Source organism: Mercenaria mercenaria, chromosome 7, assembly GCF_021730395.1.
Source record: "Mercenaria mercenaria strain notata chromosome 7, MADL_Memer_1, whole genome shotgun sequence".
Lineage (NCBI taxonomy): Eukaryota > Metazoa > Mollusca > Bivalvia > Venerida > Veneridae > Mercenaria > Mercenaria mercenaria.
Genome location: NC_069367.1, coordinates 43,751,224 through 43,766,339, shown reverse-complemented (window position 1 = coordinate 43,766,339; position 15,116 = coordinate 43,751,224).

Genomic DNA, 15,116 nt, shown 5'->3' with positions numbered 1-15,116 from the left:
TACGAATGTTTCAGGCTTCTAGCCTCATTCCACGTCTTGTCAGTCTGGACTGTTTGTGCCTAAACAGTCCCGGTTTGGTATATGTAGCAGAATATCTGTCTAGTAACAATCCATGGAAAAATGTTTGTATACATGTTCCTTATCACCAACATAGACATCACATTGAAACGTAAATCATAGTAATATTCTAATAATGAATTACCCAAGAAACAGCTGTGTAAAATTATTTTAAAATTGGGTAGGCGGATTCTGACAAGTGTCCACTTTATATATGGAAAGGCGACCTTGTCATCTGATGGTCATGTATCCAACAAATTTATCTGATTCATTTAAACAAGCTTGGTAGGATGTTATTTAATAATTTACACAAAGAAGCAATTGTGGGAATCTGTTTCGAAGTCAATTAACAGTTTCTGACAAAAAGAATAGTTTTACTTCCAACTTTATATATAGGGAAACGGCCATGTTTTTGACGAGTCGGAAATTAGTATACTGGAGGGTCATGCAAAGGACGTTTCTGTGAAATGATTTCGACTTAGGGAAAGTAATTTCAGACGAAAAAATCTTTGAATTTTCCACTATATACAAATTGGAAAAAGTCTACTAGAAGCAAACAATAATTAACACTTGCAGCCCCTGTGTGGTATCAAACGAAACTGCTTGTGCACATTTATTAGAGGTCATTCAGTCTTAGTTTCATCAGATTTAACAAATTGTTTTAGAGGAGAATATTGTTTGAAGAAGTACGTCTGGACATAATTATGTGCAGCTGACGAAACGATTACGTATCTGAGCACTTTGTGTTCAACAAAGCCAAAACCAATTAATGTAACATTGCCCGCGGCTTGTTTGGAAACAGAACACACACACACACACACACACACACACACACACACACACACACACAGAGAAACATTTAAATAAATACCCTTCTATAGTATCAACTGCAACGTATCGTAAGTTATTCTCAGTTTTACACACTTAGCAAATTATTTGCTCCGCTTTACAGATGCATTACGTTATACAAGTATAATAACATGTTTTCGTGAAGTTATGTTTATGCCAGTCAGGCTCCGGATATAAAGATTACATGTTAAAATGTTCTTTTCATAGCCAGATTTTCAAGGCAGTGAATCTGCAAGTTCATTTGGAATGGAAAAAAAATCCAAAACATATCCGCTTTGTGTGAAAAATACCGTTTTGAGGATCGATCCCTAATCATCGTATTCTTTACACCATTATGAGTTAACCCGCCCGTTTAGCTCAGTAGGGAGAGCGTTGGTCTACGGATCGCGGGGTCGCGAGTTCGATCCCGGGCGGGGCATATGTTCTCCGTGACGATTTGATAAAGAGACATTGTGTCTGACATCATTCGTCCTTCACCTCTGGTGTTTCATGTGGGGAAGTTGGCAGTTACTTGCGGAAAGCAGGTTTGTCCTGGTACAGAATCCAGGAACACTGGTTAGGTTAACTGCACGCCGTTACATGACTGAACTACTGTTGGAAAACGGCGTTAAACCCAAAACAAACAAACAAAAAAAAAAAAAAAAACATTATGAGTGTAGGGATAACGCATATTTTTTCGTGTTATAACATCTGCAGAATCCCGAGGGATTCTGCAAATGTTATAACACGAAATGAACATGCGCTAACGCTATTCTAGCATAAAAAGCGTAAAAGCTGATAAATGATTACAATGTCACTCAACGTCATTAAATTTCCACGAAATTCGCGGGAATGTCTGAGTTGTTTTTTTTACGTTGACGTCATTTCGTTTTGAATTATCCGTTTTGGGGCTGAATGACGTTTACCCTTTGCCACGGAACGCGCATATATAAAAAGGTGTTACAACAGCACGCGAGCGCGAGAATCTCTCTGTAAACACACGTTTTCTGTCCTGTTAAAACACCCCCGAAAAGTGACAAGAACAGCAGTTTTATGCTAGAATTAATTGTGAAAAACAGGAAGCCTAATAGATGCGGTTCTTATGAAAACAGAACTGTTCGGTTATTGTATGTCATGGTTATTATAGAATATGCGTGTTCTCCGTGTTCGATGATTCACTGCATGTATCAGCTCAATATATCTTCAGATCCAACAAAAGTCCTACTTAGCGTATCAAATAATACATTGTTTCAAGGCGAATAAACTGACTTGTTAATCGGTAATTACTGTAGAAGTGTTTGCAGTCATTGAGTTAAGCTGCTGTCTGCACCAGATATAATATGGAAAACAGAAAAAAAAATCTGTATACTTGAAACAAAGACACTGTTTAAAGATTTCAAAAGGTACGTTTTATACATCTCTTCTTCATATTTTACTACAAAAGGCCTTACTAAAAGTGTAATAGTGGATCTGGCGATGACAATTCGACAGAACATTGATTTATATTGTATAATTCAAATTACTTATCTGTATTTAAAGCAAGAAAACACATGTATTTGTTAAGAAAATTATATTATTCTGATTCTTATTGTAAACAATTTCTATTCACTACGTCATTCACAATTATATCGCTTAAGGGGACGCATACTTTGAAATTAGAAAAAAGTGGGTGGGGTATGATAAAATTTACCTGCAAAAAAGTACAAGGTTTTGGTACATGAAATGGATACTGTTTCAACTGTTATAAGTACACAAAGGATTGCTCACTAAAATAAAAATGAGAAAACTGAAACAAGAAAGTTATTGTTGAATTACATAAGACTTCTTGTGTACATTCAAAGTCAACAATTAAGACTTTTTGGTGCGAAAATAATAGTGCTTCACCTTGTCCAAACATTTATCAATGTCCTACAGATTCTAATTTAAAGAAAGAATGTGAAATATGGTCACTGTCTTGCTTTTCATTTCGCATATGTAAGCTAAAACACATTATTTAGTTTGTTTACAAAGTAGTGCATAAGAAAAGATACGGTGGTCAAGGAATGCCACATTCCAAAACTAAAAGAGTATATTCCCCTTAATACATTAAACATTTATCGTTACAGAAGTCTAGTGGCTTACAATAAAGGCCTAGAAATGTTGCCATTATTAATTTTTAACTTGGTATTCATGAACTACAATGCACTTAAATATCAAAACACATTCAACAAACTTTTGAAAATGTATTGTCTTAAAAATCCCTAAAATAAGTACACAAAGGATTGCTCACTAAAATAAAAATGAGAAAACTGAAACAAGAAAGTTATTGTTGAATTACATAAGACTTCTTGTGTACATTCAAAGTCAACAATTAAGACTTTTTGGTGCGAAAATAATAGTGCTTCACCTTGTCCAAACATTTATCAATGTCCTACAGATTCTAATTTAAAGAAAGAATGTGAAATATGGTCACTGTCTTGCTTTTCATTTCGCATATGTAAGCTAAAACACATTATTTAGTTTGTTTACAAAGTAGTGCATAAGAAAAGATACGGTGGTCAAGGAATGCCACATTCCAAAACTAAAAGAGTATATTCCCCTTAATACATTAAACATTTATCGTTACAGAAGTCTAGTGGCTTACAATAAGGGCCTAGAAATGTTGCCATTATTAATTTTTAACTTGGTATTCATGAACTACAATGCACTTAAATATCAAAACACATTCAACAAACTTTTGAAAATGTATTGTCTTAAAAATCCCTAAAATAAGGTATGAAATTTGGTTGAGAGGTCCAATCAATGTGTATATGTGCAAAAGTAACATTCTAATCTTGTTCACAAAAGTTACTAATACACAGCAGGCATGTCAATGATCAAAACTGGACGAATATACAGTTATCCTCACTTTAATGTCATTTATAATTTGTCCTTGAATTCTCCACCATACTTTTCATAATTCTGTTTGCACGAGTTGCACGAGAATGCTGTCATTCACGTAAAAAAATGGGGTCAAATAAGTTGTAAATGCAATATCATCTAAACGTAATTAATGGATTATGCAGTTCAAAATAAACTTTATCTCATAACGTAACGAACATGTATAATGTTGTAACAACAACTTTACTTACACTGATTTAAGTAGCAGTCGGTTTATAAGTGACTATTGATTCATTTTATGTTTTGTTATTGTTGTCAAAAAGTATAACGAAGTGCCTCACAACTGAAGCGGAAACCAGTTTGATGCGCAAAGTAGTCCAATGTAAGTAATATTTTTTGACAAATGTCCACAGAAATTAATAATTTTCTAATATTAAAGACGAATATCTGAATAGGATTCATTATTTGATAAGAAATTATAATCATCGACATGTTTTTTTAAAAATCGTACACGTGCTGACACCTAAGTTGTCTCCCGTTGTTTATTAGAGTTACCTTTCGTCCGGCGCAGTAATACATTTGCAGTGAATCGCCGAGAAGTCGTGGGAAAATTAAAAACCATGTAAATAAACTAAAATTAACCACCTTTTCAGATGAATTTCAAGTGATCGCCATTATGCATTTAACCCGCCTGACCTGTGTAGCATCTTAGATATCTGTTGTAAGGTATTCATTGTGTAGAATGTCATGTTATGCCCTTGCAATGCTAATCCCACTCTGATTTTTTTTGTTTACATTTTTATCAATGAGAAATATGGCGTCCATCCCGAGCTGAAATGACATGGCGTTAAATTTTTACATGTTTAAGCAAACCTGGTGTGTTAGAAAGAAAATCTCATCCCTTCAACATACTTTGGAACACTGTTATTGTAAAAAACCTGATTTTTCCTTATACAAAAGCTTAATATTTTGTGTTGAATGTACTTTCACAAAGACCTCTGTTTTCCTATTACATTCATAGTACCACATCCTTACCCACAAAATACTGAATATTACAGGTGTCCATCAGTATTAAATCAGTTTAGGAATATGTTTTTTATTTTCCCACCATCGATTTCTTGAATATGCACCCCTTCCGCATTTCTGTATGAACTGTTAATGTAGCAATATGCGTCCCCTTAACAGTTTATAACAATGAAACGTAATACTGATCGTTTCGTAATATAATTCACCGAATTGCATTCATTTTATACTTGATAACAAAGGATAATACATGTATATATACGGAATAAGTGAATTAGGCAATATTGCTCAAAGTAAAACAGAAAAGAAATATTTTGCTAGATTGTTCGTCAGCTAAGAAACAAAGAGAAATTTGTTCATTCAGCTATAGTAATTAGAAGTTTTACGTTTTGCTCATTTTTTTTATTTCATTTCTCTACATGAATTAATTTACAAACCAATAGAATAAATAAATATCCAGCGTTTTATTTTTCACCGTTCTACTTGAGAAACTTTAATTTTGTCGACTCTTTACAAAACGCACACTGCCATTCGAAAATGTATCAAATGTGACAATTTGAACGAACTTTACGTTTTACAACATTTGTATAAGCTTCAGTCTTTTATTATGTAGGCCTTCTAACCTTCCTGTAATTAGTAAAATCACCCAGTCCGGAATTAACAAAGATAGAAGCTTAAACTTACTCATTAAATACCTCTTATCTCTTGAATATCTTTCTTCAATGTCATAAAGACATGTTCTTTTTCTTAACATAGGTACCTCTACATGTTCGAGTCTTTGGTGGTGGTCCAAGGCATTCAGTTTTTCAACCTCATTTCTCCATTGACCGTATAAATATGTAAAACGTGGGCATGTGTACACATATGAAACACACTTTTTAAACTTTGAGTTTGTATGAAATATGTAATTCAAAGAATCGTTTTCTAAATATTCTGTAACAATCATTAGTAAATCGTGCTTGTCTTGTCTACTGAAGGCCCCGGTCAGCATGTTTCTTTCTGGTATGATATAATTAGGAAGATAGTTATTTTGCAAACAGTGTTTTATGAAAAATAGGAATTTTTTAACGAGGAATATCAAAAGGTCTGGAGAGAACTGATTAGGGGGGCTTCCTTCTGCTATCCAGAAAACTACATTTTTTCACAAGGTATGATGAGAATGGTTTACATTTCTGTTTGACATTTTTTGCAATCATTTTTAATAAAATGTAAAGCTTTATTTGAATGTCATTAAGACTTCTAACTAATTTTATTTCTGCTGTAGTGTAGCATACCCGCCATTCTATGTTAACATTTTCACTTTCCTTCATTCCAACTGGAACTACATATCCCTCAATATCAGAGAGGTCCCTTACAATGTCTTCTGGCGGCCAATTACGAACCCCTTTTCTCCTCATTCTTTGAACTATATCTTTGCCATAATAGTATAACCCACACACGATATCGTGCCTTACATTTCCAGATTCAGAAGTAATTTTATCGCAAGTGAGTGCTGGACCATTTGTCGTAAAATTATCATCAAACACGAAGTTGTCATATTTGAAATGATGCATGGTTTGCATAATTTTCAAAAACATATTTCTGAATATGGTACTAGATATGAAGGGATATCCGCTTCAAGACTGATACATATCTGACAGAGAAAGTAAATGTCCTATTATATATTTATCGTTAGAGAGATGTACAAACTCTTATCTCGTATACACCGGAGGCGTGTCTGTGTTATCTATCTGCAGTATATTAAAATATCTGGCGAAAGCAACTCTGTCTACACACACAGTGTCATCACTAATCAGCATCATATCTACATCACTGTCCTTCAGATTTGTCCCTTCCCCCAAACTTCCAGCAAGTAGTGGTGAAAAAGGAACTCCATATTTCGCGCATTCTGCCGAACATGTATTCGAACAAATCTCTAGTCGTTTTGCTCGGACAGAAACAGCGTCCCGTCCGAATCCAAAAATATCAAGAGTGGAACCAATTAAAAGGAAAAAAAAAATTTCTCTGTTTGTTTCGGTAGACATGTTATTCAATTATACTGCACATATATCTATTTAGTATACTACTCTAAAAACAGCAAGAACTGGTACTGCCATTTTGACATCCGTGCATTACACTCTTACTTCTTTCAGTTTGCGAGACTCAAAGTGTCATCAAGCCAAACTATCTATGAATGAGTCCCTTTCTGTTTATTACAGAGTTCCATTTTTAATGCATAGCAGATCTGTCACAGAGAACTTCTATTACATAGTGCTTACACAGTCGAATTCTGCATAAGTAGATACCAGCAGAAAGTATTGATCTAGTTCTGATTATAGTTTCAAAATATAGGTGTATCATATGATTTTATTTGTAGTTTGCACGTAAATACTTAATATAGTATCATCTAAATATTCTCCATTTCAAATATTTAATTGATTTAAAACAAACCATTTTAATAGAACATGTCACCAGTCGAAATGTTTTAACACATATTTCTCCTGTGCAGACCTCTTCGAAGTAATCTGTTGTTCGCAAAAGTTTATACGCTCCTTTACCGAGACATGTTATTTAATACATTTTAGCTAAACAAGTCTGATATTTTTCAATGAAGGTTGTTACTTTAATTTTTATTTAGATGCAATTTCAAGTTCTTGTAATATCAGGACAACGCTCAAATTTGAATTTATTAAGTAAATGAATCGACTTGGCTGTGTTTTCTTTTCGGCTAGATCTATCAAATCAAGTTATTGCGAAAGTATATTTGTCGGAAATAATGTGTAAATCACAATTATAATTATTCAAATCCTTCAGCTGATACCGCCTTGGTATATCATACTGCTTATTTCAGCGGTATTCAGCGGTATATACATCAATCTGTTCTTTTTTCTGAAAGATCCTTTCATTTGCTATTAATTAAATACAATGATATACATATCATGTTACTATTGAGCATGTTAATGTCACTCATTGGTTTTAAAGGTAGTTCAATACTTGATGAAAGAAGTATACAAAATCGTGTATAGAAAAAGTATGATTAGAATAGATAAGTGTCGAAAAGCCGCGTAAAGAGAGTTTTGTGTTAACTTTAATTGATATCAGGCACCTTAAAGACTAAAATATCCTTTCTATGTAAAACAAAATACCTTAAATAAATATTCATAGTCTGTTATTTGATATATAAAAAACACACACACACTTAGGAATTAAAGTGCAACTTTAAATGTATACAAAATAAAAAAATCATATTTTCAAATATGCCAATCACAAGATTTTGTAAACACACAAATTAAGAAGTTCATGCGTATATTAGTATGACTTTAGGTTTAAAGCAGTAGAGCGGTTGTAGTGGTCAAGTAGTAACACTGATGGAATACGAACCAGGGATCGTTAGTTCGAGCCCCCGCTCCTCCCAATAATTAATAACATTGAGATAAAAGGTCCGACAATTGCGTGCTTTGCAACTGGAAATCTAAAGAACCAAGGAAGCTTCTGGCATTGGAGTGTCCTTTGTATCTTGTACTTTCCTCCTACTAACATTACTAACTGTCTGTGATACATTAATATTTTTAGAAGTACAAAAATAAATCAAACATACAAATCTTTTTCCTAAAGATATCTGATTGCTGTTAAATTATTAGCTTAACGCAGTTGTACCTCCCCTAGTTATGACCCAGGACTTCGGACTTCCCTCTTCCTATCTTTCCATCCATCTCGCTTTGTCTTAATTTCTACAGTTAGGCCGTTCATTTTAGCTTTGTACTCTTCCAAATACATTTTGTCATTTTATTTTCATGAGAATACAATGCAATCAATAATATAAGTTTTCCTTACGCACCGAATTACTAATGTAATAAGAACTTGTGGTCCAACCCTTTTACATTGCCTAGAATGTTTTATATATTCTGTATATGTTGTCTTAAAAAAAAAGGAATAAAACATGTTTAAATCAAACTAACTGTCTTCTGGAAGTGTCGCTCATACGGGGTACCTGTGGTGACTTTAATAAAGCACACACTTCAAACATGTATAGATAGATACAGTATAAATGTGTCTTATCACCCGAGCGATATTTGAAACCAGAGCTCAACGATCACAATGATCAAAATCAATGAAAATCTTAAATTATATTTGAAGGGGTTCTTTTGCTACAGTAGTTACGCATAATGGTGTCCCCGTTTGCGACATTTACAATGAATACCCAGAATGTAAGCATTTTATGATCCAGACCTGAGCCCTTTCGGAAGCCGAAAGTTGTTTTGCTTTAAAACTATTAACAATTACTTACATATACTTGAAAACTGTGACTAAGAGGGATAAAGGCGTTTTGTTATACACCTCTTTTTGTTATAATAAAAACATCGTTTCTGAAATACTATGTTTATTCTAAATGTTATTATCTTAACATTAAGTTGGCTTTTTTCTAAATGTTATTATCTTAACATTTAGCATACGTAAATATTATAACGGAATAGTGAACTTTTTTCTGGCATAGTAGTTCGACTTAAAGTCCGCGTGTGAATTAAAAAGAAAACAGTTACAGATATACAAAGTTTACAAAATGTAAAAAATAAAGATTTTTTCACTTACCATTAGGAGGTCTTGATAAAGAGAACCCAAAAACTACCTAGACTATTCTTACAAATTTGCCAATACGTTCTTCTTTTGTTAAAGAGTTTGAACAGACCGGATCATACTGGTTTTAACATCTAATTCAGGTTTTCCATTAAATAATACATTGAGATAGTTTTGATTGTTGATGATAGAAAACGGTGAATGGTTATCGATCGTACGCCAAACATTTATTATGTTAAAGGGATACACAGTTTGAACAGTAAACGAACAGGTAAAATCCTTATAATGTTAATAGATATGGTATTTTTCACAATATCGTCGCACACGTTGTTTTCACATTAGTAAAGCGCTTCCGCAATTTTCGTAATTTTGCTACCCTGACCTTCATATGCTGGATACCTTCATATGGTCAGATTCTCGATTTGATGATTCGTCACATGTTTTCGCGACTTCACATATGTCCAGTTAACATTTTTTTTGCAACAAGATTGAATTCGATGAAACAAATTCTTCCTATTCGCTTTAATTGACAGAGAAGAAAAATATTAACAAATCATGGATCTATTTCATGTAAAGTTATCTCAATATCCATTTAATCATGCATAAGAAATTTTTAAGATAAAGCACCTAAATATTTGTATGTCTAGAGTTATCTATATCATGATATATATAATACAAAGCACATAAACTGTAGTTCCTAACAAATGTGTCAGGATACGAGTTATATGACCAAAGGAAGTGCCTACGCCTTTAGTATCTTGAACAATGAAATGGGTCCAATCACTAAGGTGACTATGTCTTAGACTAGCTGACAAACAAAATCGAATGTCCTTTGTTAAAACATATAGCTGGTGAGACCAAATATCTCATATATAAAATTTTCCTCTGGCTACCTTGCCTAATTGATTAGTGTACCAATGATCCGTAAATGATTTCAATTATAAGCTGTATAATTTCTGAGATCAGGCAAAAGTCACTCAATATTTCAACTATCTACCTTCAACTAATGAAATCAGCTGCAACTCCTATAGGCTGGAGATACTATAATTGTCTGGTCTTTTTGTCGAAGTTCCCGTCAGACAATGTCTTTGAATCAACAACATACGAGTCCTATCGCACAGATGCTCAGCCTATGTCCTCTTAATTAAAGCTGCAAGTCTATATGTTTGCCCTGACTCCAGGATGCTCAGCGCTTATATGCCATCACATGTAGCATTTACCTGTCATATAGATATAACCTCGATGCCTTGGCTGTACATCGGCAACAACGTTGAACTTCGTCTGTAAGCTGGAACTCTCCTCCTATCTAAGTAGATTACCAAACTCTGGGTCTCTGTCTCAACTTTCCTATGCTCAGCCTATATTTGCTATCGTCTATAGCATTCAACTACCCTGAAGGTAAAAATATGCTCTGGCCCTGTAGCTCAAAACCTTGTTGAAATTCTGTAACTCTTCTTTAGTATGTGAACTTCAAACGTCTTTTTAAAATAATTTGTCCGCCCTGACAGTGTAGTTGCAATAACTTCCTTATCAAGGAACTGGGATAATTTATTACTTGAATCCTTGATGTGTCTTTTTCCATCACTGGATATAGAATGATCTCTCTGGCACCCATCTACCTATTTATACCTTAGCAGAGTGCGCTTTGATTGGTGCTATTTTATAAAACTTATATCTGATTGGTCCTAATTCGAACATAATATTTTACAACGAGTTCTTGCTCTGACAAATAGTTGGTTCCCTTTAACTATTGTATGTCGTAATGTGTGATGCTGGGATCCAGTTATCACTGTAATTAATCCAAATTGTCCATAAATGACCCAAATCATATTATTTACAGCAATTCAACCATAATTATAGCAATGATATGAATGAAAAAGGAGTCACATTAATAATATATCAAATATACAAATTATTCTGACAAAATGTCGTTAAAGACTGTTAACCAATTAACACGATCAGATAAGCACTGAGTTCTAAAAGAAGGTATACTTTATATAACGTGAAGCAGAAGCAAATCGAAGTAAGCGGAATTTGGCAAAGTCGTTGACCTCAAGAAATTTGATTGAAATGTTAAACAGGGAGATACAAGGATTTGTACGTTTGTTTAGGTATTCCTTGTAAATACAAAGTCGTGATGTTGAAAAGAAACGTTCTAATAGTTTGTAAAGTCTAGACATTTCTGAGCATACTAGTATTTGTGACTTTTCAATTATTGGCTGAAGTCGTATTAAATTAACGACCTTGCTCAGTCATTAATGAGAGCATATCTGTATTTCTTATTATCTGATTTATCAAGATTATTTTTATACATAAACCGAACCTTGTAGTGACGCAGCCATAGTCTGGAAAACTCACTCAAAAGTTCAATTTTAATCCAAAATGCAATGTCCGCATAACGTTAACGCTAATATTTCATTTTTGTGGCGCGTGCCTTGCACGTGTTGGTTTAAACAGTATTTATTGACAGTTGCAATTATTACAATATTACAGATATTGTAAAACCGGGGTTCAGTCAAATCGGAGAATTATTTAATTATTATTTCTGTATACATGTTATAAGCATATTGTTGAATTAGTAACCTAATTCAGCTTATACATAAATAACTCGGCATTTAATTGTGGTATGCGTTTTTATTGTCGGTTAAATATAATTGTTTTCGTAAGTCAATTGCCATAGCCGTTCATAAAACAAGAGGACCATGATGGTACTGAATCGCTCACCTGTCCCCGCATGACCCAGTTTTGAACTGAGTATGCTTTGATCTTTCTATTATTTGACATAGTGACCTAGTTTTTGAGCTCACTTGACCCGGTTTTGAACTTGACCTAGATATCATCAAGATAAAAATTCTGACCAATTTTCATGAAGATCCATTGAAAAGTATGGCCTCTAGAGAGGTCACAAGGTTTTTCTACAATTTGACTAAATGACCTAGTTTTTAAAGGCACATGACCCAGTTTTGAATCTGACCTAGATATCATCAAAGTAAACACTCTCACCATCATGAAGATCTCATGAAAAGTATGGCCTCTAGCGAGGTCACAAGGTTTTTCTATTTTTATACCTACTGACCTAGTTTTTGACTGCATGTAATCCAGTTTCAAACTTTAGCTAGATATTATTAAGATGAATATTCAGACTAATTTTCATGAAAAATATTGCCTCTAGAGAGGTAAAAGGTTTTTTTTTCTATTTTTAGACCTACTGACCAAGTTTTTGACCTCAGTTGACCCAGTTTTGAACTTGACCTAGATATTATCAAGATAAACATTCAGACCAACTTTCATACAGATCTCACGAAAAATATGGCCTCTAGAGAGGTCACAAGTTTTTTTTATTATTTGACCTACTGACCTAGTTATTGACGGCACGTGACCCAGTTTCAAACTTGACTTAGATATCATCAAGGTGAACATTCTGACCAACTTTCATACAGATCCCCTGAAAACATGGCCTCTAGAGAGGTCACAAGGTTTTTCTATTATTTAACCTACTGATCTAGTTTTTGACTGCAGTTGACTCAGTTTCAAACTTGACCTAGATTTCATTAAGGTAAATATTCTGACTGATTTTCATGACGATCCATTGAAAAGTATGGCCTCCAAAGAGGTCACAGGGTTTTTCAATTTTTAGACCTTATGACCTAGTTTTTAACCGCAGTTAACCCAGTTTCAAACTTGACCTAGATATCATCAAGATAAACATTCTGACCAACTTTCAGAAAGACCTTTGAAAAATGTGACCTCTAGAGTGGTCACAAGCAAAAGTTTACAGACGGACGTACGGACGGACGACGGACGCTGCGCGATCACAAAAGCTCACCTTGTTACTTTGTGACATGTGAGCTAAAAACGGTCATGGCAGAAAGTCAGTCACGTCAAGGTTGAAGCAGACTGGCTACTGCTATTGCCACTGCCATCTTGCTTATTTATATTTTTAAAATGCTCGTTGGATAATAACATTTTTGTGAATGCTTAATGCACTTACCGACTCTTCGTGACGTAAACGCCGCAGAGCGTTTTCCTTTAATACTTAACTGCTGCTAGTTCATTCAAAACATTATTTACTACCTTTGCAAACAAAATATTAATTAATAAGGTAAAGGGAAATTATGAGAATTTGCATTTATATCATTTTATTTGTATTACGCAAAGAAAAAGAAACCACAACTGACGCCGTTTACAATTTCCACAGGTCTCATTTAGGATAGATATTGCTCAATAAACAATAAATCCATTATTTTTATTTCTTTACAATTTTATTAGATTAACTGATTTAAAAAAAGGAGGTTAATGTACGGCTTTGCTGTACCTTCTTGCCAGTGTCATAGTTGTCCGGGAGCCAGTATGAAACTATATGTGCCATTATGGCCAGAAGATAACATCAGCCGTTTATTGACCATTACATACCATGTGATGTACCTTCTATTAATTTTCTATTATACTCTCCTTAAATATATTTAAAGCAAAATTTAAAGAATTGTTTAAGCTTCCCATTGTACCAAAGAGAAAATTCAGTTTATCATGTTCGATTAAGAATTAAATGTAACATTCTTAACTACGATCTTGGCAATAATCACTTACGAAATGGGGACTTTCGTGAATGCGGAAAAGGAGAATAAAGTGCAGAATATTATTTCTTTATTTGTAAAAATACTCTGAGGAAAGACTCCGATTATTTCAATTAACAAAACAATTTCATCCTTTAAACACAAATATATTACTCTTTGGAAAAGAAGAACAAACAGAAGAAGAAAATAGTATAATATTTTTAGTAGTGCAAGCTAACAATCAAATCGGTTTTAGTAGTACAATAAATTCAACAACCTAATATATCTTTCTTTTTATTTCTATTTGTTACCTTTTATATACATTTTGTTATGAATGAAATTGTCTACGTATGCTCTTATTTGCTTGAACAAAGTATGGCTTTATATAAGTTTTATATAAGTTCTCAATTTATAAGTATCAATTTATATCAAGTATGGGTTTCTTTTGGAACGGTCGGGATGAAGAGGCAGCTTCAAGAAACAATATAGTAGCTCCATTACTGAAATGTATTCTTTGATATGCTTTTCTTCTTTTGTGTTATTGTAAATTGTTTGTTTGTTTGTTGTTGTATTTTTCTCTCTCAAGTAACTTGCTCACATTAAATCTGTTTAGTAGAATATAACATTTTTTCTATGGGAAGGACTGTATGCTGATGTTGAAATAATTCGTTGCCCGACACTTTTTGTTTTTTGTTATGTGTTAAAAATGTATCTACTATTGTGTGTATTTTTGAAATAGAAAGCAATAAAATATTATTAAACTTAAGATCTCATAACAATGTTGTGGGCATGCGCTACAGGAAGGCGACAAAGCGAAAAGGCGAGATTTTTCCTTTGGCGCATTGTCGCCTTTTTGCTTTGTCCCGGGCGACAAGGCGACAAAGCGAAATAGCGATATTTTTTTACGCACCGTTTACGGGGCGTTAAAAATCTCGCTATTTCGTTTCTACGTGCCATTCATGGCGCGTTAAAAATCTCGCTATTTCGCCTTGATGTGTTGTGGTTTTTCGCTTGTCGAATTCTAAATCTCGCCTTGTCGCTCTGGCGCCCGCGATAAAGCGAAAAGACGACAACGCGCCAAAACCAGAAATCTCGCCTTTTTTTCGATTTGTTGCCTGCGAAGTTGGCAGAAATCAGCCACCATATTTTTTTCTAAAAATGCATTGCGTTATAAATAAACTAGTTTCTTATCTTCAGTACGTTATTATTATACACAATGCTACATTTCACACGTGACTGGTT